We start from the raw sequence: 23,949 nt of genomic DNA on the forward strand, positions 1-23,949 counted from the left end.
GAGTTAAGAAGTAAAAGAGGTCTAAAGTTAATATTTTTGAGCTCCTATAGCCAAACCACACTGGACATGCCCAATCTCGTCTGATCTTGGAAGCTATGCAGTGTTGGGCCTGGTTAGTACTTGGATGGGAGACCACCTGGAATTACTAGGAGCTGTAGTTAATTTTATACTGCCATAACATTCTTTTCTATTACATTTTACATTTAATTTTTTCAACTTATCAATGAATTTACTTGAGTTAAGAAGTAAAAGAGGTCTAAAGTTAATTTTTTTGAGTACCTACAGCCAAACCACACTGGACATGCCCAATCTCGTCTGCTCTTGGAAGCTATGCAGTGTTGGGCCAGGTTAGTACTTGGATGGGAGACCACCTGGGAATACCAGGAGCTGTAGGTAATTTCATACTGCCATAACATTCTTTTCTGTTACATTTTACATTTCATTTTTAAACTTATCAATGAATTTACTTGAGTTAAGAAGTAAAAGAGGTCTAAAGTTAAAGTTTTTGAGCACCTACAGCCAAACCACACTGGACATGCCCAATCTCATCTGATCTTGGAAGCTGTGCAGTGTTGGGCTTGGTTAGTACTTGGATGGGAGACCACCTGGGAATACCAGATGCTGTATGGAATTTTATACTGACATAACATTCTTTTCTATTACATTTTACATTTAATTTTTTCAACTTATCAATGAATTTACTTGAGTTAAGAAGTAAAAGAGGTCTAAAGTTAATGTTTTTGAGCACCTACAGGCAAACCACCCTGGACATGCCCAATCTCGTCTGATCTTGGAAGCTATTCAGTGTTGGGCCTGGTTAGTACTTGGATGGGAGACCACCTGGGAATACCAGGTGCTGTAGGTAATTTTATACTGCCATAACATTCTTTTCTATTACATTTTACAATTAATTTTTTCAACTTATCAATGAATTTACTTGAGTTAAGAAGTAATAGAGGTCTAAAGTTAATGTTTTTGAGCACCTACAGCCAAACCACACTGGACATGCCCAATATCGTCTGATCTTGGAAGCTATGCAGTGTTGGGCCTGGTTAGTACTTGGATGGGAGACCACCTGGGAATACCAGGAGCTGTAGGTAATTTTATACTGCCATAACATTCTTTTCTGTTACATTTTACATTTCATTTTTTCAACTTATCAATAGAATGTACTTGAGTTAAGAAGTAAAAGAGGTCTAAAGTTAATGTTTTTGAGCACCTACAGCCAAACCACACTGGGCATGCCCAATCTCGTCTGATCTTGGAAGCTATTCAGTGTTGGGCCTGGTTAGAACTTGGATGGGAGACCACCTGGGAATACCAGGTGCTGTAGGTAATTTTATACTGCCATAACATTCTTTTCTATTACATTTTACATTTAATTTATTCAACTTATCAATGAATTTACTTGAGTAAAGAAGTAAAAGAGGTCTAAAGTTAAAGTTTTTGTGCACCTACAGCCAAACCACACTGGACATGCCCAATCTCATCTGATCTTGGAAGCTATGCAGTGTTGGGCCTGGTTAGTACTTGGATAGGAGACCACCTGGGAATACCAGGTGCTGTTGGTAATTTTAAACTGCCATAACATTCTTTTCTATTACATTTTACATTTCATTTTTAAACTTATCAATGAATTTACTTGAGTTAAGAAGTAAAAGAGGACTAAAGTTAATGTTTTTGAGCACCTACAGCCAAACCACACTGGACATGCCCAATCTCGTCTGATCTTGGAAGCTATGCAGTGTTGGGCCTGGTTAGTACTTGGATGGGAGACCACCTGGGAATACCAGGTGCTGTATGTAATTTTATTCAGCCATAACATTCTTTTCTATTACATTTTACATTAAATTTTTTCAACTTATCAATGAATTTACTTGAGTTAAGAAGTAAAAGAGGTCTAAAGTTAATGTTTTTGAACAACTACAGCCAAACCACACTGGGCATGCCCAATCTCATCTGATCTTGGAAGCTATGCAGTGTTGGGCCTGGTTAGTACTTGGATGGGAGACCACCTGGTAATACCATTTGCTGTAGGTAATTTTATACTGCCATAACATTCTTTTCTGTTACATTTTACATTTCATTTTTAAACTTATCAATGAATTTACTTGCGTTAAGAAGTAAAAGAGGTCTAAAGTTAAAGTTTTTGAGCACCTACAGCCAAACCACACTGGACATGCCCAATCTAATCTGATCTTGGAAACTGTGCAGTGTTCTTCTTGGTTAGTACTTGGATGGGAGACCACCTGGGAATACCAGGTGCTGTAGGTAATTTTATACTGCCATAACATTCTTTTCTATTACATTTTACATTTAATTTTTTCAACTTATCAATGAATTTACTTGAGTTAAGAAGTAAAAGAGGTCTAAAGTTAATATTTTTGAGCACCTACAGCCATAACCAAACTGGACATGCCCAATTTGGTCTGATCTTGGAAGCTATGCAGTATTGGGCCTGGTTAGTACTTGGATGAGAGACCACCTGGGAATACCAGGTGCTGTAGGTAATTTTATACTGCCATAACATTCTTTTCTATTACATTTTACAATTAATTTTTTCAACTTATCAATGAATTTACTTGAGTTAAGAAGTAAAAGAGGTCTAAAGTTAATATTTTTGAGCTCCTATAGCCAAACCACACTGGACATGCCCAATCTCATCTGATCTTGGAAGCTATGCAGTGTTGGGCCTGGTTAGTACTTGGATGGGAGACCACCTGGAAATACTAGGAGCTGTAGTTAATTTTATACTGCCATAACATTCTTTTCTATTACATTTTACATTTAATTTTTTCAACTTATCAATGAATTTACTTGAGTTAAGAAGTAAAAGAGGTCTAAAGTTAATTTTTTTGAGTGCCTACAGCCAAACCACACTGGACATGCCCAATCTCGTCTGCTCTTGGAAACTATGCAGTGTTGGGCCAGGTTAGTACTTGGATGGGAGACCACCTGGGAATACCAGGAGCTGTAGGTAATTTCTTACTGCCATAACATTCTTTTCTGTTACATTTTACATTTCATTTTTAAACTTATCAATGAATTTACTTGAGTTAAGAAGTAAAAGAGGTCTAAAGTTAAAGTTTTTGAGCACCTACAGCCAAACCACACTGGACATGCCCAATCTTATCTGATCTTGGAAGCTGTGCAGTGTTGGGCTTGGTTAGTACTTGGATGGGAGACCACCTGGGAATACCAGATGCTGTATGGAATTTTATACTGACATAACATTCTTTTCTATTACATTTTACATTTAATTTTTTCAACTTATCAATGAATTTACTTGAGTTAAGAAGTAAAAGAGGTCTAAAGTTAATGTTTTTGAGCACCTACAGCCAAACCACCCTGGACATGCCCAATCTCGTCTGATCTTGGAAGCTATTCAGTGTTGGGCCTGGTTAGTACTTGGATGGGAGACCACCTGGGAAAACCAGGTGCTGTAGGTAATTTTATACTGCCATAACATTCTTTTCTATTACATTTTACAATTAATTTTTTCAACTTATCAATGAATTTACTTGAGTTAAGAAGTAAAAGAGGTCTAAAGTTAATGTTTTTGAGCACCTACAGCCAAACCACACTGGACATGCCCAATATCGTCTGATCTTGGAAGCTATGCAGTGTTGTGCCTGGTTAGTACTTGGATGGGAGACCACCTGGGAATACCAGGAGCTGTAGGTAATTTTATACTGCCATAACATTCTTTTCTGTTACATTTTAAATTTCATTTTTTCAACTTATCAATAGAATGTACTTGAGTTAAGAAGTAAAAGAGGTCTAAAGTTAATGTTTTTGAGCACCTACAGCCAAACCACACTGGGCATGCCCAATCTCGTCTGATCTTGGAAGCTATTCAGTGTTGGGCCTGGTTAGAACTTGGATGGGAGACCACCTGGGAATACCAGGTGCTGTAGGTAATTTTATACTGCCATAACATTCTTTACTATTACATTTTACATTTAATTTATTCAACTTATCAATGAATTTACTTGAGTAAAGAAGTAAAAGAGGTCTAAAGTTAAAGTTTTTGTGCACCTACAGCCAAACCACACTGGACATGCCCAATCTCTTCTGATCTTGGAAGCTATGCAGTGTTGGGCCTGGTTAGTACTTGGATGGGAGACCACCTGGGAATACCAGGTGCTGTTGGTAATTTTAAACTGCCATAACATTCTTTTCTATTACATTTTACATTTCATTTTTAAACTTATCAATGAATTTACTTGAGTTAAGAAGTAAAAGAGGACTAAAGTTAATGTTTTTGAGCACCTACAGCCAAACCACACTGGACATGCCCAATCTCGTCTGATCTTGGAAGCTATGCAGTGTTGGGCCTGGTTAGTATTTGGATGGGAGACCACCTGGGAATACCAGGTGCTGTATGTAATTTTATTCAGCCATAACATTCTTTTCTATTACATTTTACATTAAATTTTTTCAACTTATCAATGAATTTACTTGAGTTAAGAAGTAAAAGAGGTCTAAAGTTAATGTGTTTGAGCACCTACAGCCAAACCACACTGGGCATGCCCAATCTCATCTGATCTTGGAAGCTATGCAGTGTTGGGCCTGGTTAGTACTTGGATGGGAGACCACCTGGTAATACCATTTGCTGTAGGTAATTTTATACTGCCATAACATTCTTTTCTATTACATTTTATATTTCATTTTTAAACTTATCAATGAATTTACTTGCGTTAAGAAGTAAAAGAGGTCTAAAGTTAAAGTTTTTGAGCACCTACAGCCAAACCACACTGGAAATGCCCGATCTAATCTGATCTTGGAAACTGTGCAGTGTTGGTCTTGGTTAGTACTTGGATGGGAGACCACCTGGGAATACCAGGTGCTGTAGGTAATTTTATACTGACATAACATTCTTTTCTATTACATTTTACATTTAATTTTTTCAACTTATCAATGAATTTACTTGAGTTAAGAAGTAAAAGAGGTCTAAAGTTAATGTTTTTGAGCACCTACAGCCAAACCAAACTGGACATGCCCAATCTCGTCTGATCTTGGAAGCTATGCAGTATTGGGCCTGGTTAGTACTTGGATGGGAGACCACCTGGGAATACCAGGTGCTGTAGGTAATTTTATACTGCCATAACATTCTTTTCTATTACATTTTACAATTAATTTTTTCAACTTATCAATGAATTTACTTGAGTTAAGAAGTAATAGAGGTCTAAAGTTAATGTTTTTGAGCACCTACAGCCAAACCACACTGGGCATGCCCAATCTCGTCTGATCTTGGAAGCTATTCAGTGTTGGGCCTGGTTAGAACTTGGATGGGAGACCACCTGGGAATACCAGGTGCTGTAGGTAATTTTATACTGCCATAACATTCTTTTCTATTACATTTTACATTTAATTTATTCAACTTATCAATGAATTTACTTGAGTAAAGAAGTAAAAGAGGTCTAAAGTTAAAGTTTTTGTGCACCTACAGCCAAACCACACTGGACATGCCCAATCTCATCTGATCTTGGAAGCTATGCAGTGTTGGGCCTGGTTAGTACTTGGATAGGAGACCACCTGGGAATACCAGGTGCTGTTGGTAATTTTAAACTGCCATAACATTCTTTTCTATTACATTTTACATTTCATTTTTAAACTTATCAATGAATTTACTTGAGTTAATAAGTAAAAGAGGACTAAAGTTAATGTTTTTGAGCACCTACAGCCAAACCACACTGGACATGCCCAATCTCGTCTGATCTTGGAAGCTATGCAGTGTTGGGCCTGGTTAGTACTTGGATGGGAGACCACCTGGGAATACCAGGTGCTGTATGTAATTTTATTCAGCCATAACTTTCTTTTCTATTACATTTTACATTAAATTTTTTCAACTTATCAATGAATTTACTTGCGTTAAGAAGTAAAAGAGGTCTAAAGTTAAAGTTTTTGAGCACCTACAGCCAAACCACACTGGACATGCCCAATCTAATCTGATCTTGGAAACTGTGCAGTGTTGGTCTTGGTTAGTACTTGGATGGGAGACCACCTGGGAATACCAGGTGCTGTAGGTAATTTTATACTGACATAACATTCTTTTCTATTACATTTTACATTTAATTTTTTCAACTTATAAATATATTTACTTGAGTTAAGAAGTAAAAGAGGTCTAAAGTTAATATTTTTGAGCACCTACAGCCATAACCAAACTGGACATGCCCAATTTGGTCTGATCTTGGAAGCTATGCAGTATTGGGCCTGGTTAGTACTTGGATGAGAGACCACCTGGGAATACCAGGTGCTGTAGGTAATTTTATACTGCCATAACATTCTTTTCTATTACATTTTACAATTAATTTTTTCAACTTATCAATGAATTTACTTGAGTTAAGAAGTAAAAGAGGTCTAAAGTTAATATTTTTGAGCTCCTATAGCCAAACCACACTGGACATGCCCAATCTCGTCTGATCTTGGAAGCTATGCAGTGTTGGGCCTGGTTAGTACTTGGATGGGAGACCACCTGGAAATACTAGGAGCTGTAGTTAATTTTATACTGCCATAACATTCTTTTCTATTACATTTTACATTTAATTTTTTCAACTTATCAATGAATTTACTTGAGTTAAGAAGTAAAAGAGGTCTAAAGTTAATTTTTTTGAGTGCCTACAGCCAAACCACACTGGACATGCCCAATCTCGTCTGCTCTTGGAAGCTATGCAGTGTTGGGCCAGGTAAGTACTTGGATGGGAGACCACCTGGGAATACCAGGAGCTGTAGGTAATTTCATACTGCCATAACATTCTTTTCTGTTACATTTTACATTTCATTTTTAAACTTATCAATGAATTTACTTGAGTTAAGAAGTAAAAGAGGTCTAAAGTTAAAGTTTTTGAGCACCTACAGCCAAACCACACTGGACATGCCCAATCTCATCTGATCTTGGAAGCTGTGCAGTGTTGGGCTTGGTTAGTACTTGGATGGGAGACCACCTGGGAATACCAGATGCTGTATGGAATTTTATACTGACATAACATTCTTTTCTATTACATTTTACATTTAATTTTTTCAACTTATCAATGAATTTACTTGAGTTAAGAAGTAAAAGAGGTCTAAAGTTAATGTTTTTGAGCACCTACAGCCAAACCACCCTGGACATGCCCAATCTCGTCTGATCTTTTAAGCAATTCAGTGTTGGGCCTGGTTAGTACTTGGATGGGAGACCACCTGGGAATACCAGGTGCTGTAGGTAATTTTATACTGCCATAACATTCTTTTCTATTACATTTTACAATTAATTTTTTCAACTTATCAATGAATTTACTTGAGTTAAGAAGTAATAGAGGTCTAAAGTTAATGTTTTTGAGCACCTACAGCCAAACCACACTGGACATGCCCAATATCATCTGATCTTGGAAGCTATGCAGTGTTGGGCCTGGTTAGTACTTGGATGGGAGACCACCTGGGAATACCAGGAGCGGTAGGTAATTTTATACTGCCATAACATTCTTTTCTGTTACATTTTACATTTCATTTTTTCAACTTATCAATAGAATGTACTTGAGTTAAGAAGTAAAAGAGGTCTAAAGTTAATGTTTTTGAGCACCTACAGCCAAACCACACTGGGCATGCCCAATCTCGTCTGATCTTGGAAGCTATTCAGTGTTGGGCCTGGTTAGAACTTGGATGGGAGACCACCTGGGAATACCAGGTGCTGTAGGTAATTTTATACTGCCATAACATTCTTTTCTATTACATTTTACATTTAATTTATTCAACTTATCAATGAATTTACTTGAGTAAAGAAGTAAAAGAGGTCTAAAGTTAAAGTTTTTGTGCACCTACAGCCAAACCACACTGGACATGCCCAATCTCATCTGATCTTGGAAGCTATGCAGTGTTGGGCCTGGTTAGTACTTGGATAGGAGACCACCTGGGAATACCAGGTGCTGTTGGTAATTTTAAACTGCCATAACATTCTTTTCTATTACATTTTACATTTCATTTTTAAACTTATCAATGAATTTACTTGAGTTAAGAAGTAAAAGAGGACTAAAGTTAATGTTTTTGAGCACCTACAGCCAAACCACACTGGACATGCCCAATCTCGTCTGATCTTGGAAGCTATGCAGTGTTGGGCCTGGTTAGTACTTGGATGGGAGACCCCCTGGGAATACCAGGTGCTGTATGTAATTTTATTCAGCCATAACATTCTTTTCTATTACATTTTACATTAAATTTTTTCAACTTATCAATGAATTTACTTGAGTTAAGAAGTAAAAGAGGTCTAAAGTTAATGTTTTTGAGCACCTACAGCCAAACCACACTGGGCATGCCCAATCGCATCTGATCTTGGAAGCTATGCAGTGTTGGGCCTGGTTAGTACTTGGATGGGAGACCACCTGGTAATACCATTTGCTGTAGGTAATTTTATACTGCCATAACATTCTTTTCTGTTACATTTTACATTTCATTTTTAAACTTATCAATGAATTTACTTGCGTTAAGAAGTAAAAGAGGTCTAAAGTTAAAGTTTTTGAGCACCTACAGCCAAACCACATTGGACATGCCCAATCTAATCTGATCTTGGAAACTGTGCAGTGTTGGTCTTGGTTAGTACTTGGATGGGAGACCACCTGGGAATACCAGGTGCTGTAGGTAATTTTATACTGACATAACATTCTTTTCTATTACATTTTACATTTAATTTTTTCAACTTATCAATGAATTTACTTGAGTTAAGAAGTAAAAGAGGTCTAAAGTTAATATTTTTGAGCACCTACAGCCATAACCAAACTGGACATGCCCAATTTGGTCTGATCTTGGAAGCTATGCAGTATTGGGCCTGGTTAGTACTTGGATGAGAGACCACCTGGGAATACCAGGTGCTGTAGGTAATTTTATACTGCCATAACATTCTTTTCTATTACATTTTACAATTAATTTTTTCAACTTATCAATGAATTTACTTGAGTTAAGAAGTAAAAGAGGTCTAAAGTTAATATTTTTGAGCTCCTATAGCCAAACCACACTGGACATGCCCAATCTCGTCTGATCTTGGAAGCTATGCAGTGTTGGGCCTGGTTAGTACTTGGATGGGAGACCACCTGGAAATACTAGGAGCTGTAGTTAATTTTATACTGCCATAACATTCTTTTCTATTACATTTTACATTTAATTTTTTCAACTTATCAATGAATTTACTTGAGTTAAGAAGTAAAAGAGGTCTAAAGTTAAAGTTTTTGAGCACCTACAGCCAAACCACACTGGACATGCCCAATCTCATCTGATCTTGGAAGCTGTGCAGTGTTGGGCTTGGTTAGTACTTGGATGGGAGACCAACTGGGAATACCAGATGCTGTATGGAATTTTATACTGACATAACATTCTTTTCTATTACATTTTACATTTAATTTTTTCAACTTATCAATGAATTTACTTGAGTTAAGAAGTAAAAGAGGTCTAAAGTTAAAGTTTTTGAGCACCTACAGCCAAACCACACTGGAAATGCCCGATCTAATCTGATCTTGGAAACTGTGCAGTGTTGGTCTTGGTTAGTACTTGGATGGGAGACCACTTGGGAATACCAGGTGCTGTAGGTAATTTTATACTGACATAACATTCTTTTCTATTACATTTTACATTTAATTTTTTCAACTTATCAATGAATTTACTTGAGTTAAGAAGTAAAAGAGGTCTAAAGTTAATGTTATTGAGCACCTACAGCCAAACCAAACTGGACATGCCCAATCTCGTCTGATCTTGGAAGCTATGCAGTATTGGGCCTGGTTAGTACTTGGATGGGAGACCACCTGGGAATACCAGGTGCTGTAGGTAATTTTATACTGCCATAACATTCTTTTCTATTACATTTTACAATTAATTTTTTCAACTTATCAATGAATTTACTTGAGTTAAGAAGTAATAGAGGTCTAAAGTTAATATTTTTGAGCACCTACAGCCAAACCACACTGGACATGCCCAATCTCGTCTGATCTTGGAAGCTATGCAGTGTTGGGCCTGGTTAGTACTTGGATGGGAGACCACCTGGTAATACCATTTGCTGTAGGTAATTTTATACTGCCATAACATTCTTTTCTATTACATTTTACATTTAATTTATTCAACTTATCAATGAATTTACTTGAGTAAAGAAGTAAAAGAGGTCTAAAGTTAAAGGTTTTGTGCACCTACAGCCAAACCACACTGGACATGCCCAATCTCATCTGATCTTGGAAGCTATGCAGTGTTGGGCCTGGTTAGTACTTGGATGGGAGACCACCTGGGAATACCAGGTGCTGTTGGTAATTTTAAACTGCCATAACATTCTTTTCTATTACATTTTACATTTCATTTTTAAACTTATCAATGAATTTACTTGAGTTAAGAAGTAAAAGAGGACTAAAGTTAATGATTTTGAGCACCTACAGCCAAACCACACTGGACATGCCCAATCTCGTCTGATCTTGGAAGCTATGCAGTGTTGGGCCTGGTTAGTACTTGGATGGGAGACCACCTGGGAATACCAGGTGCTGTATGTAATTTTATTCAGCCATAACATTCTTTTCTATTACATTTTACATTAAATTTTTTCAACTTATCAATGAATTTACTTGAGTTAAGAAGTAAAAGAGGTCTAAAGTTAATGTTTTTGAGCACCTACAGCCAAACCACACTGGGCATGCCCAATCTCATCTGATCTTGGAAGCTATGCAGTGTTGGGCCTGGTTAGTACTTGGATGGGAGACCACCTGGTAATACCATTTGCTGTAGGTAATTTTATACTGCCATAACATTCTTTTCTGTTACATTTTACATTTCATTTTTAAACTTATCAATGAATTTACTTGCGTTAAGAAGTAAAAGAGGTCTAAAGTTAAAGTTTTTGAGCACCTACAGCCAAACCACACTGGACATGCCCAATCTAATCTGATCTTGAAAACTGTGCAGTGTTGGTCTTGGTTAGTACTTGGATGGGAGACCACCTGGGAATACCAGGTGCTGTAGGTAATTTTATACTGACATAACATTCTTTTCTATTACATTTTACATTTAATTTTTTCAACTTATCAATGAATTTACTTGAGTTAAGAAGTAAAAGAGGTCTAAAGTTAATATTTTTGAGCACCTACAGCCATAACCAAACTGGACATGCCCAATTTGGTCTGATCTTGGAAGCTATGCAGTATTGGGCCTGGTTAGTACTTGGATGAGAGACCACCTGGGAATACCAGGTGCTGTAGGTAATTTTATACTGCCATAACATTCTTTTCTATTACATTTTACAATTAATTTTTTCAACTTATCAATGAATTTACTTGAGTTAAGAAGTAAAAGAGGTCTAAAGTTAATATTTTTGAGCTCCTATAGCCAAACCACACTGGACATGCCCAATCTCGTCTGATCTTGGAAGCTATGCAGTGTTGGGCCTGGTTAGTACTTGGATGGGAGACCACCTGGAAATACTAGGAGCTGTAGTTAATTTTATACTGCCATAACATTCTTTTCTATTACATTTTACATTTAATTTTTTCAACTTATCAATGAATTTACTTGAGTTAAGAAGTAAAAGAGGTCTAAAGTTAATTTTTTTGAGTGCCTACAGCCAAACCACACTGGACATGCCCAATCTCGTCTGCTCTTGGAAGCTATGCAGTGTTGGGCCAGGTTAGTACTTGGATGGGAGACCACCTGGGAATACCAGGAGCTGTAGGTAATTTCATACTGTCATAACATTCTTTTCTGTTACATTTTACATTTCATTTTTAAACTTATCAATGAATTTACTTGAGTTAAGAAGTAAAAGAGGTCTAAAGTTAAAGTTTTTGAGCACCTACAGCCAAACCACACTGGACATGCCCAATCTCATCTGATCTTGGAAGCTGTGCAGTGTTGGGCTTGGTTAGTACTTGGATGGGAGACCACCTGGGAATACCAGATGCTGTAGGGAATTTTATACTGACATAACATTCTTTTCTATTACATTTTACATTTAATTTTTTCAACTTATCAATGAATTTACTTGAGTTAAGAAGTAAAAGAGGTCTAAAGTTAATGTTTTTGAGCACCTACAGCCAAACCACCCTGGACATGCCCAATCTCGTCTGATCTTGGAAGCTATTCAGTGTTGGGCCTGGTTAGTACTTGGATGGGAGACCACCTGGGAATACCAGGTGCTGTAGGTAATTTTATACTGCCATAACATTCTTTTCTATTACATTTTACAATTAATTTTTTCAACTTATCAATGAATTTACTTGAGTTAAGAAGTAATAGAGGTCTAAAGTTAATGTTTTTGAGCACCTACAGCCAAACCACACTGGACATGACCAATATCGTCTGATCTTGGAAGCTATGCAGTGTTGGGCCTGGTTAGTACTTGGATGGGAGACCACCTGGGAATACCAGGAGCTGTAGGTAATTTTATACTGCCATAACATTCTTTTCTGTTACATTTTACATTTCATTTTTTCAACTTATCAATAGAATGTACTTGAGTTAAGAAGTAAAAGAGGTCTAAAGTTAATGTTTTTGAGCACCTACAGCCAAACCACACTGGGCATGCCCAATCTCGTCTGATCTTGGAAGCTATTCAGTGTTGGGCCTGGTTAGAACTTGGATGGGAGACCACCTGGGAATACCAGGTGCTGTAGGTAATTTTATACTGCCATAACATTCTTTACTATTACATTTTACATTTAATTTATTCAACTTATCAATGAATTTACTTGAGTAAAGAAGTAAAAGAGGTCTAAAGTTAAAGTTTTTCTGCACCTACAGCCAAACCACACTGGACATGCCCAATCTCTTCTGATCTTGGAAGCTATTCAGTGTTGGGCCTGGATAGTACTTGGATGGGAGACCACCTGGGAATACCAGGTGCTGTTGGTAATTTTAAACTGCCATAACATTCTTTTCTATTACATTTTACATTTCATTTTTAAACTTATCAATGAATTTACTTGAGTTAAGAAGTAAAAGAGGACTAAAGTTAATGTTTTTGAGCACCTACAGCCAAACCACACTGGACATGCCCAATCTCGTCTGATCTTGGAAGCTATGCAGTGTTGGGCCTGGTTAGTATTTGGATGGGAGACCACCTGGGAATACCAGGTGCTGTATGTAATTTTATTCAGCCATAACATTCTTTTCTATTACATTTTACATTAAATTTTTTCAACTTATCAATGAATTTACTTGAGTTAAGAAGTAAAAGAGGTCTAAAGTTAATGTTTTTGAGCACCTACAGCCAAACCACACTGGGCATGCCCAATCTCATCTGATCTTGGAAGCTATGCAGTGTTGGGCCTGGTTAGTACTTGGATGGGAGACCACCTGGTAATACCATTTGCTGTAGGTAATTTTATACTGCCATAACATTCTTTTCTATTACATTTTACATTTAATTTATTCAACTTATCAATGAATTTACTTGAGTTAAGAAGTAATAGAGGTCTAAAGTTAATGTTTTTGAGCACCTACAGCCCAACCACACTGGACATGCCCAATCTCGTCTGATCTTGGAAGCTATGCAGTGTTGGGCCTGGTTAGTACTTGGATGGGAGACCACATGGGAATACCAGGAGCTGTAGGTAATTTTATACTGCCATAACATTCTTTTCTATTACATTTTACATTTAATTTTTTCAATTTATCAATGAATTTACTTGAGTAAAGAAGTAAAAGAGGTCTAAAATTAATGTTTTTGACCACCTACAGCCAAACCACACTGGATATGCCGAATCTCATCTGCTCTTGGAAGCTATGCAGTGTTGGGCCTGGTTAGTACTTGGATGGGAGACCACCTGGGAATACCAGGTGCTGTAGGTAATTTTATACTGCCATAACATTCTTTTCTATTACATTTTACAATTAATTTTTTCAACTTATCAATCAATTTACTTGAGTTAAGAAGTAATAGAGGTCTAAAGTTAATGTTTTTGAGCACCTACAGTCAAACCACACTGGACATGCCCAATCTCGTCTGATCTTGGAAGCTATGCAGTGTTGGGCCTGGTTAGTACTTGGATTGGAGACCACCTGGGAATACCAGGAGCTGTAGGTAATTTTATACTGCCATAACATTCTTTTCTGTTACATTTTACATTTAATTTTTTCAACTTATCAATAGAATGTACTTGAGTTAAGAAGTAAAAGAGGTCTAAAGTTAATGTTTTTGAGCACCTACAGCCAAACCACACTGGGCATGCCCAATCTCGTCTGATCTTGGAAGCTATTCAGTGTTGGGCCTGGTTAGAACTTGGATGGGAGACCACCTGGGAATACCAGGTGCTGTAGGTAATTTTATACTGCCATAACATTCTTTTCTATTACATTTTACATTTCATTTTTAAACTTATCAATGAATTTACTTGAGTTAAGAAGTAAAAGAGGACTAAAGTTAATATTTTTGAGCACCTACAGCCAAACCACACTGGACATGCCCAATCTCGTCTGATCTTGGAAGCTATGCAGTGTTGGGCCTGGTTAGTACTTGGATGGGAGACCACCTGGGAATACCAGGTGCTGTATGTAATTTTATTCAGCCATAACATTCTTTTCTATTACATTTTACATTAAATTTTTTCAACTTATCAATGAATGTACTTGAGTTAAGAAGTAAAAGAGGTCTAAAGTTAATGTTTTTGAGCACCTACAGCCAAACCACACTGGGCATGCCCAATCTCGTCTGATCTTGGAAGTTATTCAGTGTTGGGCCTGGTTAGAACTTGGATGGGAGACCACCTGGGAATACCAGGTGCTGTATGAAATTTTATTCAGCCATAACATTCTTTTCTATTACATTTTACATTAAATTTTTTCAACTTATCAATGAATTTACTTGAGTTAAGAAGTAAAAGAGTTCTAAAGTTAATGTTTTTGAGCACCTACAGCCAAACCACACTGGGCATGCCCAATCTCATCTGATCTTGGAAGCTATGCAGTGTTGGGCCTGGTTAGTACTTGGATGGGAGACCACCTGGTAATACCATTTACTGTAGGTAATTTTATACTGCCATAACATTCTTTTCTGTTACATTTTACATTTCATTTTTAAACTTATCAATGAATTTACTTGCGTTAAGAAGTAAAAGAGGTCTAAAGTTAAAGTTTTTGATCACCTACAGCCAAACCACACTGGACATGCCCAATCTCATCTGATCTTGGAAGCTGTGCAGTGTTGGGCTTGGTTAGTACTTGGATGGGAGACCACCTGGGAATACCAGGTGCTGTAGGTAATTTTATACTGCCATAACATTCTTTTCTATTACATTTTACAATTAATTTTTTCAACTTATCAATGAATTTACTTGAGTTAAGAAGTAAAAGAGGTCTAAAGTTAATGTTTTTGAGCACCTACAGCCAAACCACACTGGACATGCCCAATCTCGTCTGATCTTGGAAGCTATGCAGTGTTGGGCCTGGTTAGTACTTGGATGGGAGATCACCTGGGAATACCAGGTGCTGTAAGTAATTTTATACTGCCATGACATTCTTTTCTATTACATTTTACATTTAATTTTTTCAACTTATCAATGAATTTACTTGAGTTAAGAAGTAATAGAGGTCTAAAGTTAATGTTTTTGAGCACCTACAGCCAAACCACGTTGGATATGCCCAATCTCATCTGCTCTTGAAAGCTATGCAGTGTTGGGCTTAGTTAGTACTTGGATGGGAGACCACCTGGGAATACCAGATGCTGTAGGTAATTTTATACTGACATAACATTCTTTTCTATTACATTTTACATTTAATTTTTTCAACTTATCAATGAATTTACTTGAGTTAAGAAGTAAAAGAGGTCTAAAGTTAATGTTTTTGAGCACCTGCAGCCAAACCACACTGGACATGCGCAATCTCGTCTGATCTTGGAAGCTATTCAGTGTTGGGCCTGGTTAGTACTTGGATGGGAGACCACCTGGGAATACCAGGTGCTGTAGGTAATTTTATACTGCCATAACATTCTTTTCTATTACATTTTAAATTTCATTTTTAAACTTATCAATGAATTTACTTGAGTTAAGAAGTAATAGAGGTCTAAAGTTAATGTTTTTGAGCACCTACAGCCAAACCACACTGGACATGCCCAATCTCGTCTGATCTTGGAAGCTATGCAGTGTTGGGCCTGGTTAGTACTTGGATGGGAGACCACTTGGGAATACCAGGAGCAGTAGGTAATTTTATACTGCCATAACATTCTTTTCTGTTACATTTTACATTTCATTTTTTCAACTTATCAATAGAATGTACTTGAGTTAAGAAGTAAAAGAGGTCTAAAATTAATGTTTTTGAGCACCTACAGCCAAACCACACTGGTAATGCCCAATCTCGTCTGATCTTGGAAGCTATTCAGTGTTGGGCCTGGTTAGAACTTGGATGGGAGACCACCTGGGAATACCAGGTGCTGTAGGTCATTTTATACTGCCATAACATTCTTTTCTATTACATTTTACATTTAATTTATTCAACTTATCAATGAATTTACTTGAGTAAAGAAGTAAAAGAGGTCTAAAGTTAAAGTTTTTGTGCACCTACAGCCAAACCACACTGGACATGCCCAATCTCATCTGATCTTGGAAGCTATGCAGTGTTGGGCCTGGTTAGTACTTGGATGGGAGACCACCTGGGAATACCAGGTGCTGTAGGTAATTTTATACTGCCATAACATTCTTTTCTATTACATTTTACATTTCATTTTTAAACTTATCAATGAATTTACTTGAGTTAAGAAGTAAAAGAGGACTAAAATTAATGTTTTTGAGCACCTACAGCCAAACCACACTGGACATGCCCAATCTCGTCTGATCTTTGAAGCTATGCAGTGTTGGGCCTGGTTAGTACTTGGATGGGAGACCACCGGGGAATGCCAGGTGCTGTATGTAATTTTATTCAGCCATAACATTCTTTTCTATTACATTTTACATTAAATTTTTTCAACTTATCAATGAATTTACTTGAGTTAAGAAGTAAAAGAGGTCTAAAGTTAATGTTTTTGAGCAACTACAGCCAAACCACACTGGGCATTCCCAATCTCATCTGATCTTGGAAGCTATGCAGTGTTGGGCCTGGTTAGTACTTGGATGGGAGACCACCTGGTAATACCATTTACTGTAGGTAATTTTATACTGCCATAACATTCTTTTCTGTTACATTTTACATTTCATTTTTAAACTTATCAATGAATTTACTTGCGTTAAGAAGTAAAAGAGGTCTAAAGTTAATGTTTTTGATCACCTACAGCCAAACCACACTGGACATGCCCAATCTCATCTGATCTTGGAAGCTGTGCAGTGTTGGGCTTGGTTAGTACTTGGATGGGAGACCACCTGGGAATACCAGGTGCTGTAGCGAATTTTATACTGACATAACATTCTTTTCTATTACATTTTACATTTAATTTTTTCAACTTATCAATGAATTTACTTGAGTTAAGAAGTAAAAGAGGTCTAAAGTTAATGTTTTTGAGCACCTACAGCCAAACCACACTGGACATGCCCAATCTCGTCTTATCTTGGAAGCTATGCAGTATTGGGCCTGATAAGTACTTGGATGGGAGACCACCTGGGAATCCAAGGTGCTGTAGGTAATTTTATACTGCCATAACATTCTTTTCTATTACATTTTACATTTCATTTTTTCAACTTATCAATAGAATGTACTTGAGTTAAGAAGTAAAAGAGGTCTAAAATTAATGTTTTTGAGCACCTACAGCCAAACCACACTGGTAATGCCCAATCTCGTCTGATCTTGGAAGCTATTCAGTGTTGGGCCTGGTTAGAACTTGGATGGGAGACCACCTGGGAATACCAGGTGCTGTAGGTCATTTTATACTGCCATAACATTCTTTTCTATTACATTTTACATTTAATTTATTCAACTTATCAATGAATTTACTTGAGTAAAGAAGTAAAAGAGGTCTAAAGTTAAAGTTTTTGTGCACCTACAGCCAAACCACACTGGACATGCCCAATCTCATCTGATCTTGGAAGCTATGCAGTGTTGGGCCTGGTTAGTACTTGGATGGGAGACCACCTGGGAATACCAGGTGCTGTAGGTAATTTTATACTGCCATAACATTCTTTTCTATTACATTTTACATTTCATTTTTAAACTTATCAATGAATTTACTTGAGTTAAGAAGTAAAAGAGGACTAAAATTAATGTTTTTGAGCACCTACAGCCAAACCACACTGGACATGCCCAATCTCGTCTGATCTTTGAAGCTATGCAGTGTTGGGCCTGGTTAGTACTTGGATGGGAGACCACCGGGGAATGCCAGGTGCTGTATGTAATTTTATTCAGCCATAACATTCTTTTCTATTACATTTTACATTAAATTTTTTCAACTTATCAATGAATTTACTTGAGTTAAGAAGTAAAAGAGGTCTAAAGTTAATGTTTTTGAGCAACTACAGCCAAACCACACTGGGCATTCCCAATCTCATCTGATCTTGGAAGCTATGCAGTGTTGGGCCTGGTTAGTACTTGGATGGGAGACCACCTGGTAATACCATTTACTGTAGGTAATTTTATACTGCCATAACATTCTTTTCTGTTACATTTTACATTTCATTTTTAAACTTATCAATGAATTTACTTGCGTTAAGAAGTAAAAGAGGTCTAAAGTTAATGTTTTTGATCACCTACAGCCAAACCACACTGGACATGCCCAATCTCATCTGATCTTGGAAGCTGTGCAGTGTTGGGCTTGGTTAGTACTTGGATGGGAGACCACCTGGGAATACCAGGTGCTGTAGCGAATTTTATACTGACATAACATTCTTTTCTATTACATTTTACATTTAATTTTTTCAACTTATCAATGAATTTACTTGAGTTAAGAAGTAAAAGAGGTCTAAAGTTAATGTTTTTGAGCACCTACAGCCAAACCACACTGGACATGCCCAATCTCGTCTTATCTTGGAAGCTATGCAGTATTGGGCCTGATAAGTACTTGGATGGGAGACCACCTGGGAATCCAAGGTGCTGTAGGTAATTTTATACTGCCATAACATTCTTTTCTATTACATTTTACAATTAATTTTTTCAACTTATCAATGAATTTACTTGAGTTAAGAAGTAATAGAGGTCTAAAGTTAACGTCTTTGAGCACCTACAGCCAAACCACACTGGACATGCCCAATCTCGTCTGATCTTGGAAGCTATGCAGTGTTGGGCCTGGTTACTACTTGGATGGGAAACCACCTGGGAATACCAGGTGCTGTAGGTAATTTTATACTGCCATGACATTCTTTTCTATTACATTTTACATTTAATTTTTTCAACTTATCAATGAATTTACTTGAGTTAAGAAGTAATAGAGGTCTAAAGTTAATGTTTTTGAGCACATACAGCCCAACCACACTGGACATGCCCAATCTCGTCTGATCTTGGAAGCTATGCAGTGTTGGGCCTGGTTAGTATTTGGATGGGAGACCACCTGGGAATACCAGGTGCTGTATGTAATTTTATTCAGCCATAACATTCTTTTCTATTACATTTTACATTAAATTTTTTCAACTTATCAATGAATTTACTTGAGTTAAGAAGTAAAAGAGGTCTAAAGTTAATGTTTTTGAGCACCTACAGCCAAACCACACTGGGCATGCCCAATCTCATCTGATCTTGGAAGCTATGCAGTGTTGGGCCTGGTTAGTACTTGGATGGGAGACCACCTGGTAATACCATTTGCTGTAGGTAATTTTATACTGCCATAACATTCTTTTCTGTTACATTTTACATTTCATTTTTAAACTTATCAATGAATTTACTTGCGTTAAGAAGTAAAAGAGGTCTAAAGTTAAAGTTTTTGAGCACCTACAGCCAAACCACACTGGACATGCCCAATCTCATCTGATCTTGGAAGCTGTGCAGTGTTGGGCTTGGTTAGTACTTGGATGGGAGACCACCTGGGAATACCAGGTGCTGTAGGTAATTTTATACTGACATAACATTCTTTTCTATTACATTTTACATTTAATTTTTTCAACTTATCAATGAATTTACTTGAGTTAAGAAGTAAAAGAGGTCTAAAGTTAATGTTTTTGAGCACCTACAGCCAAACCACACTGGACATGCCCAATCTCGTCTTATCTTGGAAGCTATGCAGTATTGGGCCTAATAAGTACTTGGATGGGAGACCACCTGGGAATACCAGGTGCTGTAGGTAATTTTATACTGCCATAATATTCTTTTCTATTACATTTTACAATTAATTTTTTCAACTTATCAATGAATTTTCTTGAGTTAAGAAGTAATAGAGGTCTAAAGTTAATGTTTTTGAGCACCTACAGCCCAACCACACTGGACATGCCCAATCTCGTCTGATCTTGGAAGCTATGCAGTGTTGGGCCTGGTTAGTACTTGGATGGGAGACCACATGGGAATACCAGGAGCTGTAGGTAATTTTATACTGCCATAACATTCTTTTCTATTACATTTTACATTTAATTTTTTCAATTTATCAATGAATTTACTTGAGTAAAGAAGTAAAAGAGGTCTAAAGTTAATGTTTTTGACCACCTACAGCCAAACCACACTGGATATGCCGAATCTCATCTGCTCTTGGAAGCTATGCAGTGTTGGGCCTGGTTAGTACTTGGATGGGAGACCACCTGGGAATACCAGGTGCTGTAGGTAATTTTATACTGCCATAACATTCTTTTCTATTACATTTTACAATTAATTTTTTCAACTTATCAATCAATTTACTTGAGTTAAGAAGTAATAGAGGTCTAAAGTTAATGTTTTTGAGCACCTACAGTCAAACCACACTGGACATGCCCAATCTCGTCTGATCTTGGAAGCTATGCAGTGTTGGGCCTGGTTAGTACTTGGATTGGAGACCACCTGGGAATACCAGGAGCTGTAGGTAATTTTATACTGCCATAACATTCTTTTCTGTTACATTTTACATTTCATTTTTTCAACTTATCAATAGAATGTACTTGAGTTAAGAAGTAAAAGAGGTCTAAAGTTAATGTTTTTGAGCACCTACAGCCAAACCACACTGGGCATGCCCAATCTCGTCTGATCTTGGAAGCTATTCATTGTTGGGCCTGGTTAGAACTTGGATGGGAGACCACCTGGGAATCCCAGGTGCTGTAGGTAATTTTATACTGCCATAACATTCTTTTCTATTACATTTTACATTTAATTTATTCAACTTATCAATGAATTTACTTGAGTAAAGAAGTAAAAGAGGTCTAAAGTTAAAGTTTTTGTGCACCTACAGCCAAACCACACTGGACATGCCCAATCTCATCTGATCTTGGAAGCTATGCAGTGTTGGGCCTGGTTAGTACTTGGATGGGAGACCACCTGGGAATACCAGGTGCTGTAGGTAATTTTATACTGCCATAACATTCTTTTCTATTACATTTTACATTTCATTTTTAAACTTATCAATGAATTTACTTGAGTTAAGAAGTAAAAGAGGACTAAAGTTAATGTTTTTGAGCACCTACAGCCAAACCACACTGGACATGCCCAATCTCGTCTGATCTTGGAAGCTATGCAGTGTTGGGCCTGGTTAGTACTTGGATGGGAGACCACCTGGGAATACCAGGTGCTGTATGTAATTTTATTCAGCCATAACATTCTTTTCTATTACATTTTACATTAAATTTTTTCAACTTATCAATGAATGTTCTTGAGTTAAGAAGTAAAAGAGGTCTAAAGTTAATGTTTTTGAGCACCTACAGCCAAACCACACTGGGCATGCCCAATCTTGTCTGATCTTGGAAGTTATTCAGTGTTGGGCCTGGTTAGAACTTGGATGGGAGACCACCTGGGAATACCAGGTGCTGTAGGTAATTTTATACTGCCATAACATTCTTTTCTATTACATTTTACATTTAATTTATTCAACTTATCAATGAATTTACTTGAGTAAAGAAGTAAAAAAAGTCTAAAGTTAAAGTTTTTGTGCACCTACAGCCAAACCACACTGGACATGCCCAATCTCATCTGATCTTGGAAGCTATGCAGTGTTGGGCCTGGTTAGTACTTGGATGGGAGACCACCTGGGAATACCAGGTGCTGTAGGTAATTTTATCCTGCCATAACATTCTTTTCTTTTACATTTTAAATTTCATTTTTAAACTTATCAATGAATTTACTTGAGTTAAGAAGTAAAAGAGGACTAAAGTTAATGTTGTTCAGCACCTACAGCCAAACCACACTGGACATGCCCAATCTCGTCTGATCTTGGAAGCTATGCAGTGTTGGGCCTGGTTAGTACTTGGATGGGAGACCACCTGGGAATACCAGGTGCTGTATGTAATTTTATTCAGCCATAACATTCTTTTCTATTACATTTTACATTAAATTTTTTCAACTTATCAATGAATTTACTTGAGTTAAGAAGTAAAAGAGGTCTAAAGTTAATGTTTTTGAGCACCTACAGCCAAACCACACTGGGCATGCCCAATCTCATCTGATCTTGGAAGCTATGCAGTGTTGGGCCTGGTTAGTACTTGGATGGGAGACCACCTGGTAATACCATTTACTGTAGGTAATTTTATACTGCCATAACATTCTTTTCTGTTACATTTTACATTTCATTTTTAAACTTATCAATGAATTTACTTGCGTTAAGAAGTAAAAGAGGTCTAAAGTTAAAGTTTTTGATCACCTACAGCCAAACCACACTGGACATGCCCAATCTCATCTGATCTTGGAAGCTGTGCAGTGTTGGGCTTGGTTAGTACTTGGATGGGAGACCACCTGGGAATACCAGGTGCTGTAGGTAATTTTATACTGCCATAACATTCTTTTCTATTACATTTTACAATTAATTTTTTCAACTTATCAAGGAATTTACTTGAGTTAAGAAGTAAAAGAGGTCTAAAGTTAATGTTTTTGAGCACCTACAGCCAAACCACACTGGACATGCCCAATCTCGTCTGATCTTGGAAGCTATGCAGTGTTGGGCCTGGTTAGTACTTGGATGGGAGACCACCTGGGAATACCAGGTGCTGTAGGTAATTTTATACTGACATAACATTATTTTCTATTACATTTTACATTTAATTTTTTCAACTTATCAATGAATGTACTTGACTTTAGAAGTAAAAGAGGTCTAAAGTTAATGTTTTTGAGCACCTACAGCCAAACCACACTGGGCATGCCCAATCTCGTCTGATCTTGGAAGCTATTCAGTGTTGGGCCTGGTTAGAACTTGGATGGGAGACCACCTGGGAATACCAGGTGCTGTAGGTAATTTTATACTGCCATAACATTCTTTTCTATTACATTTTACATTTAATTTATTCAACTTATCAATGAATTTACTTGAGTAAAGAAGTAAAAGAGGTCTAAAGTTAAAGTTTTTGTGCACCTACAGCCAAACCACACTGGACATGCCCAATCTCATCTGATCTTGGAAGCTATGCAGTGTTGGGCCTGGTTAGTACTTGGATGGGGGACCACCTGGGAATACCAGATGCTGTAGGTAATTTTATACTGCCATAACATTCTTTTCTATTACATTTTACATTTCATTTTTAAACTTATCAATGAATTTACTTGAGTTAAGATGTAAAAGAGGACTAAAGTTAATGTTTTTGAGCACCTACAGCCAAACCACACTGGACATGCCCAATCTCGTCTGATCTTGGAAGCTATGCAGTGTTGGGCCTGGTTAGTACTTGGATGGGAGACCACCTGGGAATACCAGGTGCTGTATGTAATTTAATTCAGCCATAACATTCTTTTCTATTACATTTTACATTAAATTTTTTCAACTTATCAATGAATTTACTTGAGTTAAGAAGTAAAAGAGGTCTAAAGTTAATGTTTTTGAGCACCTACAGCCAAACCACACTGGGCATGCCCAATCTCATCTGATCTTGGAAGCTATGCAGTGTTGGGCCTGGTTAGTACTTGGATGGGAGACCACCTGGTAATACCATTTGCTGTAGGTAATTTTATACTGCCATAACATTCTTTTCTGTTACATTTTACATTTCATTTTTAAACTTATCAATGAAT

At 37.1% G+C, this 23,949-nt stretch overlaps 5 non-coding genes and 96 pseudogenes across 5 annotated transcripts; all 101 read left to right on the plus strand.

Annotated features, from left to right (window-relative positions):
• Positions 1 to 42: 42 nt before the first annotated feature.
• LOC148459881 (5S ribosomal RNA) lies at positions 43 to 161 on the plus strand (annotated as a pseudogene).
• A 116-nt stretch (positions 162 to 277) lies between these two features.
• LOC148459882 (5S ribosomal RNA) lies at positions 278 to 396 on the plus strand (annotated as a pseudogene).
• A 115-nt stretch (positions 397 to 511) lies between these two features.
• Positions 512 to 630, plus strand: LOC148459883 (5S ribosomal RNA; annotated as a pseudogene).
• A 116-nt stretch (positions 631 to 746) lies between these two features.
• On the plus strand, positions 747 to 865 carry LOC148459884 (5S ribosomal RNA; annotated as a pseudogene).
• A 116-nt stretch (positions 866 to 981) lies between these two features.
• Positions 982 to 1,100, plus strand: LOC148459885 (5S ribosomal RNA; annotated as a pseudogene).
• A 117-nt stretch (positions 1,101 to 1,217) lies between these two features.
• Positions 1,218 to 1,336, plus strand: LOC148459886 (5S ribosomal RNA; annotated as a pseudogene).
• Positions 1,337 to 1,452: 116 nt separating this feature from the next.
• LOC148459887 (5S ribosomal RNA) lies at positions 1,453 to 1,571 on the plus strand (annotated as a pseudogene).
• A 115-nt stretch (positions 1,572 to 1,686) lies between these two features.
• On the plus strand, positions 1,687 to 1,805 carry LOC148459888 (5S ribosomal RNA; annotated as a pseudogene).
• A 116-nt stretch (positions 1,806 to 1,921) lies between these two features.
• On the plus strand, positions 1,922 to 2,040 carry LOC148459889 (5S ribosomal RNA; annotated as a pseudogene).
• A 350-nt stretch (positions 2,041 to 2,390) lies between these two features.
• On the plus strand, positions 2,391 to 2,510 carry LOC148459890 (5S ribosomal RNA; annotated as a pseudogene).
• A 116-nt stretch (positions 2,511 to 2,626) lies between these two features.
• Positions 2,627 to 2,745, plus strand: LOC148459891 (5S ribosomal RNA; annotated as a pseudogene).
• A 116-nt stretch (positions 2,746 to 2,861) lies between these two features.
• On the plus strand, positions 2,862 to 2,980 carry LOC148459892 (5S ribosomal RNA; annotated as a pseudogene).
• Positions 2,981 to 3,095: 115 nt separating this feature from the next.
• LOC148459893 (5S ribosomal RNA) lies at positions 3,096 to 3,214 on the plus strand (annotated as a pseudogene).
• A 116-nt stretch (positions 3,215 to 3,330) lies between these two features.
• On the plus strand, positions 3,331 to 3,449 carry LOC148459894 (5S ribosomal RNA; annotated as a pseudogene).
• A 116-nt stretch (positions 3,450 to 3,565) lies between these two features.
• LOC148459895 (5S ribosomal RNA) lies at positions 3,566 to 3,684 on the plus strand (annotated as a pseudogene).
• Positions 3,685 to 3,801: 117 nt separating this feature from the next.
• On the plus strand, positions 3,802 to 3,920 carry LOC148459896 (5S ribosomal RNA; annotated as a pseudogene).
• Positions 3,921 to 4,036: 116 nt separating this feature from the next.
• LOC148459897 (5S ribosomal RNA) lies at positions 4,037 to 4,155 on the plus strand (annotated as a pseudogene).
• Positions 4,156 to 4,270: 115 nt separating this feature from the next.
• On the plus strand, positions 4,271 to 4,389 carry LOC148459898 (5S ribosomal RNA; annotated as a pseudogene).
• A 116-nt stretch (positions 4,390 to 4,505) lies between these two features.
• On the plus strand, positions 4,506 to 4,624 carry LOC148459899 (5S ribosomal RNA; annotated as a pseudogene).
• A 115-nt stretch (positions 4,625 to 4,739) lies between these two features.
• On the plus strand, positions 4,740 to 4,858 carry LOC148459900 (5S ribosomal RNA; annotated as a pseudogene).
• Positions 4,859 to 4,974: 116 nt separating this feature from the next.
• On the plus strand, positions 4,975 to 5,093 carry LOC148459901 (5S ribosomal RNA; annotated as a pseudogene).
• Positions 5,094 to 5,209: 116 nt separating this feature from the next.
• On the plus strand, positions 5,210 to 5,328 carry LOC148459902 (5S ribosomal RNA; annotated as a pseudogene).
• A 116-nt stretch (positions 5,329 to 5,444) lies between these two features.
• On the plus strand, positions 5,445 to 5,563 carry LOC148459903 (5S ribosomal RNA; annotated as a pseudogene).
• Positions 5,564 to 5,678: 115 nt separating this feature from the next.
• LOC148459904 (5S ribosomal RNA) lies at positions 5,679 to 5,797 on the plus strand (annotated as a pseudogene).
• A 116-nt stretch (positions 5,798 to 5,913) lies between these two features.
• Positions 5,914 to 6,032, plus strand: LOC148459905 (5S ribosomal RNA; annotated as a pseudogene).
• Positions 6,033 to 6,148: 116 nt separating this feature from the next.
• On the plus strand, positions 6,149 to 6,268 carry LOC148459906 (5S ribosomal RNA; annotated as a pseudogene).
• Positions 6,269 to 6,384: 116 nt separating this feature from the next.
• Positions 6,385 to 6,503, plus strand: LOC148459907 (5S ribosomal RNA; annotated as a pseudogene).
• Positions 6,504 to 6,619: 116 nt separating this feature from the next.
• Positions 6,620 to 6,738, plus strand: LOC148459908 (5S ribosomal RNA; annotated as a pseudogene).
• A 115-nt stretch (positions 6,739 to 6,853) lies between these two features.
• Positions 6,854 to 6,972, plus strand: LOC148459909 (5S ribosomal RNA; annotated as a pseudogene).
• Positions 6,973 to 7,088: 116 nt separating this feature from the next.
• LOC148459910 (5S ribosomal RNA) lies at positions 7,089 to 7,207 on the plus strand (annotated as a pseudogene).
• A 116-nt stretch (positions 7,208 to 7,323) lies between these two features.
• On the plus strand, positions 7,324 to 7,442 carry LOC148459911 (5S ribosomal RNA; annotated as a pseudogene).
• Positions 7,443 to 7,559: 117 nt separating this feature from the next.
• On the plus strand, positions 7,560 to 7,678 carry LOC148459912 (5S ribosomal RNA; annotated as a pseudogene).
• Positions 7,679 to 7,794: 116 nt separating this feature from the next.
• Positions 7,795 to 7,913, plus strand: LOC148459913 (5S ribosomal RNA; annotated as a pseudogene).
• Positions 7,914 to 8,028: 115 nt separating this feature from the next.
• Positions 8,029 to 8,147, plus strand: LOC148459914 (5S ribosomal RNA; annotated as a pseudogene).
• Positions 8,148 to 8,263: 116 nt separating this feature from the next.
• Positions 8,264 to 8,382, plus strand: LOC148459915 (5S ribosomal RNA; annotated as a pseudogene).
• A 115-nt stretch (positions 8,383 to 8,497) lies between these two features.
• Positions 8,498 to 8,616, plus strand: LOC148459916 (5S ribosomal RNA; annotated as a pseudogene).
• A 116-nt stretch (positions 8,617 to 8,732) lies between these two features.
• LOC148459917 (5S ribosomal RNA) lies at positions 8,733 to 8,852 on the plus strand (annotated as a pseudogene).
• Positions 8,853 to 8,968: 116 nt separating this feature from the next.
• Positions 8,969 to 9,087, plus strand: LOC148459918 (5S ribosomal RNA; annotated as a pseudogene).
• Positions 9,088 to 9,203: 116 nt separating this feature from the next.
• LOC148459919 (5S ribosomal RNA) lies at positions 9,204 to 9,322 on the plus strand (annotated as a pseudogene).
• A 116-nt stretch (positions 9,323 to 9,438) lies between these two features.
• On the plus strand, positions 9,439 to 9,557 carry LOC148459920 (5S ribosomal RNA; annotated as a pseudogene).
• Positions 9,558 to 9,673: 116 nt separating this feature from the next.
• On the plus strand, positions 9,674 to 9,792 carry LOC148459921 (5S ribosomal RNA; annotated as a pseudogene).
• Positions 9,793 to 9,908: 116 nt separating this feature from the next.
• LOC148459922 (5S ribosomal RNA) lies at positions 9,909 to 10,027 on the plus strand (annotated as a pseudogene).
• Positions 10,028 to 10,143: 116 nt separating this feature from the next.
• On the plus strand, positions 10,144 to 10,262 carry LOC148459923 (5S ribosomal RNA; annotated as a pseudogene).
• Positions 10,263 to 10,377: 115 nt separating this feature from the next.
• On the plus strand, positions 10,378 to 10,496 carry LOC148459924 (5S ribosomal RNA; annotated as a pseudogene).
• Positions 10,497 to 10,612: 116 nt separating this feature from the next.
• Positions 10,613 to 10,731, plus strand: LOC148459925 (5S ribosomal RNA; annotated as a pseudogene).
• A 115-nt stretch (positions 10,732 to 10,846) lies between these two features.
• On the plus strand, positions 10,847 to 10,965 carry LOC148459926 (5S ribosomal RNA; annotated as a pseudogene).
• Positions 10,966 to 11,081: 116 nt separating this feature from the next.
• LOC148459927 (5S ribosomal RNA) lies at positions 11,082 to 11,201 on the plus strand (annotated as a pseudogene).
• Positions 11,202 to 11,317: 116 nt separating this feature from the next.
• LOC148459928 (5S ribosomal RNA) lies at positions 11,318 to 11,436 on the plus strand (annotated as a pseudogene).
• A 116-nt stretch (positions 11,437 to 11,552) lies between these two features.
• On the plus strand, positions 11,553 to 11,671 carry LOC148459929 (5S ribosomal RNA; annotated as a pseudogene).
• A 115-nt stretch (positions 11,672 to 11,786) lies between these two features.
• On the plus strand, positions 11,787 to 11,905 carry LOC148459930 (5S ribosomal RNA; annotated as a pseudogene).
• A 116-nt stretch (positions 11,906 to 12,021) lies between these two features.
• Positions 12,022 to 12,140, plus strand: LOC148459931 (5S ribosomal RNA; annotated as a pseudogene).
• Positions 12,141 to 12,256: 116 nt separating this feature from the next.
• On the plus strand, positions 12,257 to 12,375 carry LOC148459932 (5S ribosomal RNA; annotated as a pseudogene).
• Positions 12,376 to 12,492: 117 nt separating this feature from the next.
• On the plus strand, positions 12,493 to 12,611 carry LOC148459933 (5S ribosomal RNA; annotated as a pseudogene).
• Positions 12,612 to 12,727: 116 nt separating this feature from the next.
• On the plus strand, positions 12,728 to 12,846 carry LOC148459934 (5S ribosomal RNA; annotated as a pseudogene).
• Positions 12,847 to 12,961: 115 nt separating this feature from the next.
• LOC148459935 (5S ribosomal RNA) lies at positions 12,962 to 13,080 on the plus strand (annotated as a pseudogene).
• A 116-nt stretch (positions 13,081 to 13,196) lies between these two features.
• Positions 13,197 to 13,315, plus strand: LOC148459936 (5S ribosomal RNA; annotated as a pseudogene).
• A 116-nt stretch (positions 13,316 to 13,431) lies between these two features.
• LOC148459937 (5S ribosomal RNA) lies at positions 13,432 to 13,550 on the plus strand (annotated as a pseudogene).
• Positions 13,551 to 13,666: 116 nt separating this feature from the next.
• Positions 13,667 to 13,785, plus strand: LOC148459938 (5S ribosomal RNA; annotated as a pseudogene).
• A 116-nt stretch (positions 13,786 to 13,901) lies between these two features.
• LOC148459939 (5S ribosomal RNA) lies at positions 13,902 to 14,020 on the plus strand (annotated as a pseudogene).
• Positions 14,021 to 14,137: 117 nt separating this feature from the next.
• On the plus strand, positions 14,138 to 14,256 carry LOC148459940 (5S ribosomal RNA; annotated as a pseudogene).
• A 115-nt stretch (positions 14,257 to 14,371) lies between these two features.
• On the plus strand, positions 14,372 to 14,490 carry LOC148459941 (5S ribosomal RNA; annotated as a pseudogene).
• A 116-nt stretch (positions 14,491 to 14,606) lies between these two features.
• LOC148459942 (5S ribosomal RNA) lies at positions 14,607 to 14,725 on the plus strand (annotated as a pseudogene).
• A 116-nt stretch (positions 14,726 to 14,841) lies between these two features.
• LOC148459943 (5S ribosomal RNA) lies at positions 14,842 to 14,960 on the plus strand (annotated as a pseudogene).
• Positions 14,961 to 15,075: 115 nt separating this feature from the next.
• LOC148459944 (5S ribosomal RNA) lies at positions 15,076 to 15,194 on the plus strand (annotated as a pseudogene).
• A 116-nt stretch (positions 15,195 to 15,310) lies between these two features.
• Positions 15,311 to 15,429, plus strand: LOC148459945 (5S ribosomal RNA; annotated as a pseudogene).
• Positions 15,430 to 15,545: 116 nt separating this feature from the next.
• LOC148459946 (5S ribosomal RNA) lies at positions 15,546 to 15,664 on the plus strand (annotated as a pseudogene).
• Positions 15,665 to 15,780: 116 nt separating this feature from the next.
• On the plus strand, positions 15,781 to 15,899 carry LOC148459947 (5S ribosomal RNA; annotated as a pseudogene).
• A 115-nt stretch (positions 15,900 to 16,014) lies between these two features.
• Positions 16,015 to 16,133, plus strand: LOC148459948 (5S ribosomal RNA; annotated as a pseudogene).
• A 117-nt stretch (positions 16,134 to 16,250) lies between these two features.
• On the plus strand, positions 16,251 to 16,369 carry LOC148459949 (5S ribosomal RNA; annotated as a pseudogene).
• A 116-nt stretch (positions 16,370 to 16,485) lies between these two features.
• Positions 16,486 to 16,604, plus strand: LOC148459950 (5S ribosomal RNA). The gene has a single exon (XR_015874211.1). It is a non-coding gene; the product is annotated as a 5S ribosomal RNA (ribosomal RNA).
• Positions 16,605 to 16,719: 115 nt separating this feature from the next.
• LOC148459951 (5S ribosomal RNA) lies at positions 16,720 to 16,838 on the plus strand (annotated as a pseudogene).
• Positions 16,839 to 16,954: 116 nt separating this feature from the next.
• Positions 16,955 to 17,073, plus strand: LOC148459952 (5S ribosomal RNA; annotated as a pseudogene).
• A 115-nt stretch (positions 17,074 to 17,188) lies between these two features.
• LOC148459953 (5S ribosomal RNA) lies at positions 17,189 to 17,307 on the plus strand (annotated as a pseudogene).
• Positions 17,308 to 17,423: 116 nt separating this feature from the next.
• Positions 17,424 to 17,542, plus strand: LOC148459954 (5S ribosomal RNA; annotated as a pseudogene).
• Positions 17,543 to 17,659: 117 nt separating this feature from the next.
• On the plus strand, positions 17,660 to 17,778 carry LOC148459955 (5S ribosomal RNA; annotated as a pseudogene).
• Positions 17,779 to 17,894: 116 nt separating this feature from the next.
• On the plus strand, positions 17,895 to 18,013 carry LOC148459956 (5S ribosomal RNA). Its single transcript, XR_015874212.1, has one exon. It is a non-coding gene; the product is annotated as a 5S ribosomal RNA (ribosomal RNA).
• A 115-nt stretch (positions 18,014 to 18,128) lies between these two features.
• LOC148459957 (5S ribosomal RNA) lies at positions 18,129 to 18,247 on the plus strand (annotated as a pseudogene).
• Positions 18,248 to 18,363: 116 nt separating this feature from the next.
• On the plus strand, positions 18,364 to 18,482 carry LOC148459958 (5S ribosomal RNA; annotated as a pseudogene).
• Positions 18,483 to 18,597: 115 nt separating this feature from the next.
• On the plus strand, positions 18,598 to 18,716 carry LOC148459959 (5S ribosomal RNA; annotated as a pseudogene).
• A 116-nt stretch (positions 18,717 to 18,832) lies between these two features.
• Positions 18,833 to 18,951, plus strand: LOC148459960 (5S ribosomal RNA; annotated as a pseudogene).
• A 116-nt stretch (positions 18,952 to 19,067) lies between these two features.
• On the plus strand, positions 19,068 to 19,186 carry LOC148459961 (5S ribosomal RNA; annotated as a pseudogene).
• A 116-nt stretch (positions 19,187 to 19,302) lies between these two features.
• On the plus strand, positions 19,303 to 19,421 carry LOC148459962 (5S ribosomal RNA; annotated as a pseudogene).
• Positions 19,422 to 19,537: 116 nt separating this feature from the next.
• On the plus strand, positions 19,538 to 19,656 carry LOC148459963 (5S ribosomal RNA; annotated as a pseudogene).
• A 115-nt stretch (positions 19,657 to 19,771) lies between these two features.
• LOC148459964 (5S ribosomal RNA) lies at positions 19,772 to 19,890 on the plus strand (annotated as a pseudogene).
• A 116-nt stretch (positions 19,891 to 20,006) lies between these two features.
• On the plus strand, positions 20,007 to 20,125 carry LOC148459965 (5S ribosomal RNA; annotated as a pseudogene).
• A 116-nt stretch (positions 20,126 to 20,241) lies between these two features.
• Positions 20,242 to 20,360, plus strand: LOC148459966 (5S ribosomal RNA; annotated as a pseudogene).
• A 116-nt stretch (positions 20,361 to 20,476) lies between these two features.
• Positions 20,477 to 20,595, plus strand: LOC148459967 (5S ribosomal RNA; annotated as a pseudogene).
• Positions 20,596 to 20,711: 116 nt separating this feature from the next.
• LOC148459968 (5S ribosomal RNA) lies at positions 20,712 to 20,830 on the plus strand (annotated as a pseudogene).
• A 117-nt stretch (positions 20,831 to 20,947) lies between these two features.
• LOC148459969 (5S ribosomal RNA) lies at positions 20,948 to 21,066 on the plus strand (annotated as a pseudogene).
• Positions 21,067 to 21,182: 116 nt separating this feature from the next.
• On the plus strand, positions 21,183 to 21,301 carry LOC148459970 (5S ribosomal RNA). Its single transcript, XR_015874213.1, has one exon. It is a non-coding gene; the product is annotated as a 5S ribosomal RNA (ribosomal RNA).
• Positions 21,302 to 21,416: 115 nt separating this feature from the next.
• On the plus strand, positions 21,417 to 21,535 carry LOC148459971 (5S ribosomal RNA; annotated as a pseudogene).
• A 116-nt stretch (positions 21,536 to 21,651) lies between these two features.
• Positions 21,652 to 21,770, plus strand: LOC148459972 (5S ribosomal RNA; annotated as a pseudogene).
• Positions 21,771 to 21,886: 116 nt separating this feature from the next.
• Positions 21,887 to 22,005, plus strand: LOC148459973 (5S ribosomal RNA). The gene has a single exon (XR_015874214.1). It is a non-coding gene; the product is annotated as a 5S ribosomal RNA (ribosomal RNA).
• A 115-nt stretch (positions 22,006 to 22,120) lies between these two features.
• On the plus strand, positions 22,121 to 22,239 carry LOC148459974 (5S ribosomal RNA; annotated as a pseudogene).
• Positions 22,240 to 22,355: 116 nt separating this feature from the next.
• LOC148459975 (5S ribosomal RNA) lies at positions 22,356 to 22,474 on the plus strand (annotated as a pseudogene).
• Positions 22,475 to 22,589: 115 nt separating this feature from the next.
• On the plus strand, positions 22,590 to 22,708 carry LOC148459976 (5S ribosomal RNA; annotated as a pseudogene).
• A 116-nt stretch (positions 22,709 to 22,824) lies between these two features.
• On the plus strand, positions 22,825 to 22,943 carry LOC148459977 (5S ribosomal RNA). Its single transcript, XR_015873059.1, has one exon. It is a non-coding gene; the product is annotated as a 5S ribosomal RNA (ribosomal RNA).
• Positions 22,944 to 23,059: 116 nt separating this feature from the next.
• Positions 23,060 to 23,178, plus strand: LOC148459978 (5S ribosomal RNA; annotated as a pseudogene).
• Positions 23,179 to 23,294: 116 nt separating this feature from the next.
• LOC148459979 (5S ribosomal RNA) lies at positions 23,295 to 23,413 on the plus strand (annotated as a pseudogene).
• Positions 23,414 to 23,528: 115 nt separating this feature from the next.
• LOC148459980 (5S ribosomal RNA) lies at positions 23,529 to 23,647 on the plus strand (annotated as a pseudogene).
• Positions 23,648 to 23,763: 116 nt separating this feature from the next.
• Positions 23,764 to 23,882, plus strand: LOC148459981 (5S ribosomal RNA; annotated as a pseudogene).
• The last annotated feature ends 67 nt before the right edge of the window (positions 23,883 to 23,949 follow it).

Source organism: Taudactylus pleione, unplaced genomic scaffold (assembly GCF_031769625.1).
Source record: "Taudactylus pleione unplaced genomic scaffold, aTauple2 ptg000967l, whole genome shotgun sequence".
NCBI classification, from domain to species: domain Eukaryota; kingdom Metazoa; phylum Chordata; class Amphibia; order Anura; family Myobatrachidae; genus Taudactylus; species Taudactylus pleione.